This window comes from Sciurus carolinensis, chromosome 12, assembly GCF_902686445.1.
Source record: "Sciurus carolinensis chromosome 12, mSciCar1.2, whole genome shotgun sequence".
Lineage (NCBI taxonomy): Eukaryota > Metazoa > Chordata > Mammalia > Rodentia > Sciuridae > Sciurus > Sciurus carolinensis.
The window spans coordinates 10,640,641-10,645,986 of NC_062224.1; the positions used below are offsets into that span (position 1 = coordinate 10,640,641).

General features: G+C 34.6%; 1 pseudogene; it reads left to right on the top strand.

The window, feature by feature from the left end:
• The first annotated feature begins 1,736 nt into the window (after positions 1–1,736).
• LOC124961473 (transmembrane protein 126A-like) lies at positions 1,737–2,328 on the top strand (annotated as a pseudogene).
• The last annotated feature ends 3,018 nt before the right edge of the window (positions 2,329–5,346 follow it).

A 5,346-nucleotide genomic window follows, 5' to 3' on the forward strand; every position in this document is an offset into this window, starting at 1 on the left:
AGAGTGAAATTTACAGCATTGAATGCCAAGAGGAAAAGAGAAATCTAAAATCAATAATGTTATATCTGCCCCAGGAAAACAGACATATATGAACAAATGAAACCAAAAGTAAACCAAAGAAAACAAATAATAAAATTAGAGCAGAAGTGAATGAAACTGATAACACAAATCAACGAAAAAAATCAATGAAATCAAAATCTGAACTTTCAAAGAGATGATTTTTAACTATAAACTGATAGATTAAGAAAAAAGGAAGATTCAACTTTCTAATATCAGAAATAAAAGAGACACGATCACTACTAATCTCTCAGTTTTTAAAAGGACAATAAAAGAATAATATAAACAATTCTATAGCCACCATTTGATAAGATAGATACAAGGAACCAATTCCTCAAAACATACAAATATACAAGGAGAAATTTACAATCTGAGTAGGTCCATAGGTCTACTAAATAAGTTGTGTTAATGATTAATAAACTTTGTCAATAATTAATATCCTGATGAGAAATTAATTTTATTCTATCTTCTTTTATGTCTTGTCCTCAAACTTTGTGTAGATCCAAGGTTTTGAGCCACATAGATTCCTTCATTCTGAAGAATTTTCTTTGACATGTATCATTAAGTAGTTCTACTGGCAATAAATCTGCTAAATTTTCATTTGTCTGAGAAAGTCTTATTTCCCCTGAACTTTTAAAGGATAATTTCACTGAATATAGAATTCTAAATTGTTGGATCTTTTCTTTTATCATATTAAAAAAGTTCGCTCCACTCTCTTCTTGCTTGCCTGGTCTTAAGAAAAATCCAATGTACTTCTTACCCTTGTTCCTCTATAGACAAGTTCCTGGCTTTCGAAATTTTCCTGCAGTTTGTATTTTAATACACCTAATAATAGATGTATGTCGATTATGGTTCTCTGAACTTCCTGGATCTATGGTTTGGTACCTATCATTAATGTTGAAAAATTCTCAGTCATTATTGTTTCAAATGTTTCTTCTGTTCCTTGTTTTGATTGTTTTGCTGCTTTTGGAATTTCCCCTTATGCTTATGTTACACATTTTTGGAATTGTCACACATTTCTTGATTATTTTCTGGTATTTTTTTCATTATTTTCTTGACCTACCTTTCCTATGTATATACACGAATATACCACAACAAATCTCACCATCATGTGCATGCCTAAGACACTAATAAAACAACTATAAGTAAACAGAAAGATCAGTAGAACAGAGGGAAGGAAACAGGTGGAGGTAGGAGGAGAAGGAAACACAAAGTACTAGGGACTGAATTAGAACAAATATTCCACGTTTTATAATTATGTCAAAATGAATCCTATTGTTTTATATATACATATAAAATATATATATATTGTTTTATATATATGTATATATGTGTATATATATATATATAACTAAAAAAAGAAGAAAATTTAATTTAATTTTAATTTTTAATATTTCATCAAGTTCACTAATACTTTTCTCAGCTATTTCCAGTTTGTTTAAAAGTCCAGGGCTGGGAATGTAACTCAGTGAGCAGAGTGCTTGCCTCACATGTGCAAAGCCCTGAGTTCAGTCCCCAGCATCTCAAAAAAAAAAAAAAAAATAATAATAATAAAAAAGCTTGGTCAGTGGGAAATGGCTACACCAGGAGTAGCAGAGTAAAGGTTGTAGCTTAAAACCCCGTTGTGTTGGAGGAAGAACTGGAGAAACACCAGCTGCTGGGAGGGAGCAACAGTCAAGATGGAAAACCATAAACCACGTTAATACCATCAGGGAAAACTCAATTTTTGATATCATAGCCAGAAAAATTGAACTACTACCAGAAGCAGAAAGGAATTTACTTGAACATGGATCCACATATATTGGACTTAGTGCTGTATTCTGTGGCCTAATAGCAAACAGTATTTTTCAGTTCATCTTACATGTGACACAGTCCCAAATAGCTGCTGGCTTACCAATGGCAGGGCTCCCATTTTTGACAGCAAATGCATCTTTCAAAGGTTTTGTAAGTCTACCTTTGAGTACAGGTGAACTGCATTGTGAAACCTGTATCGTGACACGGAGTGGTCTTGGTTTTGTTTCAGGAGGACTGTACCCTGTTTTCTTGGTTATTCCTGTAAATGGTGGCCTAGCAGCCAGGTATCAATCAGCCCTGCCACCAGAGAATGGAAACACCCTAGTTTACTGGATGAGAATTTCCAAGCCTATCTTCAGAAAGATGTTATTTCCCATTTTACTTCTGACTATGTTTGCAGCATACCTTAGTTCTAGACAATATAAAGTACTTATAAAGACCCTTGGGTTCCCTGAACCTGGCCTAGAAATTCACTGATTTTAAACAAATGTGTAAACAAAAATAAAACTGTAAAGACAACCTGTATCTCTAATGTTAAAAATAAATGGACGTAATTTTTAAAAAAATTAAACAGAAATAAAAAAAAGATAAAAGTTCATCGATGACGCTCTTCATTCTTGTTGTGGTACTTTTGATTTCTAGCATTTTCCTCAGTTTCTTTCTTATAATATCCATCTCTTGCTATCTGTCTTGCATTTGCCCCCTTCTTCATTTAGATTTCTTTGCATATTAGTCAGAGTTGTTAAATTTTAGTTCTAAAATTTTCAGTATCTCTGCCATTTCTCTATCTTGTACTGATGCTTGTTCTGTCTCCTCAAACATCTGTTCTGTCTCCTTTTGTCTGTTCTGGCTTGCACATGATGTACTGAGTTAAAGGAATTAAACAAAGTAGGCCCTAACACAGTGAAGATTTTTTGCTTCTCCGGCTAAGGGTTTAGTCTGTTTACTATTTGCTATAATTGCATCAGAGGCTTAAATTTCCTCTGGTGTTCTTGGTTTTATCTTCCTGCTGTCTTTGGGTTTTCTGCAAAACTTCCTATTAATTAGTACCTGAGATTCCCAATTCTTTTTGTTTTGTCCTTCTGTTATCATATAAGAGCTCTGTTGATGTGGTGGTAAGATAGCAGGTAGTCCTATGATGGGGTTTCAGTTTTTAGTGAGCTTGTGTCCCTGGGCTGAGATCTTCACAAATGATTTTAAGTCTCTCCACCTCTTAAGTTAGACAGGAAGACTAGAAGGAGCTGGAGTTGAGTGTTTTTCTTCCCCCAGGTAGCTTGGTCCCTGCTAAAACAGCAATAGTTTAGGTTCTGCTAAAATAGTTTTACCTGAGAGCATCATTGTGAAGAACAGGATGCTTGGGCATATTTCAAAATGGCTATTTCCCCCTCTCTTTCCAGACATAGTGTTGATGGGATGCGTTCTCTCATCTTTACTGGTAAGGTTCCTAGAAACAAAATTCAGGAAAGTGTGAGGGCTCCCCAGAGCCCTGGAGTTTCTGTCTCACATACTCACTCACAATAAACTTTCAGAAATTCATCAACTATCATTCAGATTTCCCACCTCAGTTCTAGTTCAGAAGTTATCTTAACCCTTGTAAGTTGTGACCTGTCTGTCTCTTCATTTTTCTATGACTACAGTTTGTCTTGTGACCTCAGTTCTCTGAGGTCACAAGAACAGTCAATGGTTTTCACTTTATTTCAGCTTTGTTTCATACCTAAGCCTCTTTCACATGAATCTGGAGAAATTTTCTATTGAAATTTTGGAATTTTTAATAAAATATATTTCAGAAATAGAAAAAGTAAAATTTCATTGAAGAGATTGAATAAATAGTCAAATCTCTCAAACTTTGTACAAAAGAAAAATAAATTCAAAATATGTGATGAGAGACTATGTCAATAAATAAGTTAGTATGAATGCAGTACAAAGATTCATGGACCCAGGGAAATGAGGGAAAAACTAACAAAATACAGTAGAATTTTCTGGATCTGAAGAAAAGTAGTGTCTTTAGATTAAACTATGCTGATTCAATAATGAAAAATGACAGACACAAAGAGAGAGAACTTCTAGAATTTTATCTCACCATGGATAAAGATTACCACAGGGATAGTGGAAAGCTACTAGAGAGATAGTGAAATTTGCATTACTTACAAAAGGAAACAGACTGACATCAGGTTCTGGTTTCTCATTAGTAACAGTGAAGGAGTGCCGGAAGTCAGCAGACACTTGTGTCAACCTTTTGAGGGGAAGACACTGAATCTAGGGTTCTGTAATCTCAATATGAATCATTTGAGAAGGTAAGAAGTGATATTGTAAATGGACACACCTATGACAATATCATTAAAATATGAAACCAGTCTATAGAAAGCAAAGAAAGTTGGTAGAGCCTGGAGGAAAAAAAAGGAAGTACACACCTTCTTAAAAGAAGTCAGTCAAGAAAACCTTAGGTAACCCAAATCCAACAAACCAGAGTTTGCTACAGGGTCACCTGTAGGTCTCCTTTGGTGTACACCATCTGTAGACTAATCCTGAAAGAATCAGTACAAAAACAACAAAACAAGACTTTCAAAAACTAAAGAGTAAATGGGAGTTCAGGAAATCATGGATATAACCTAAGAATGAAAGGCTTAAAAAAAAAAAAAAAAAACTTAAGATTCAACTGCGTAGCAGAATTGGGTCAGATTCGAGTAGGGAATTAACAAATAGCCCAATCAATAAGTGGGCTAAGGAACTGAACATACACTTCACAGAAGAAGAAATACAATGGATCAACAAATAAATGAAAAAAATATTCAACATCTTTAGCAATTAGAGAAATGCAAATCAAAACTACAGTGAGATTTCATCTCACCCCAGTTAGAATGGCAATAATCAAGAATACAAACAACAATAAATGTTGGTGACAATGTGGGGGAAAAGGTACACTCATACATTGCTGGTGAGAATGCAAATTGGTGCAACCATTATGGAAAGCAGTGTGGAGATTCCTCAGAAAATTTGGAATGGAACCACTATTTGACCAAGCTCTCTCACTCCTAGGTTTACACTCAAATGACTTAAAATCAGCATATAACAGTGATGCAGCCATGTCAATGTTTATAGCAGCTCAATTCACAACAGCTAAACTATGGAACCAACCTAGGTGCCTTTCAACAGATGAATGGATTAAAAACGTGGTATGTATACACGATGGAATATTTATTTTTCAGCATTAAAGAAGAATGAAATTATGGCATTTGCTAGTAAATGGATGGAGCTGCAGAATATCATGCTAAACCAAATAAGTCATTCCTGAAAAACCAAATGCTGAATGTTTTCTCTGATATGTGGATGCTAATTCACAATGAGGTGAAACCTAAGAAAGAGTAGAGCTACTTTAGATTAGGTAGAGGTGAGTGAAGTGAGGGGAGGGGTTAGGAAAGAGAGTAGAATGAATCAGACATTATTATCCTATGTGTGTATAACAGGTGGATTCTACATCATGTATAACCAGAAGAA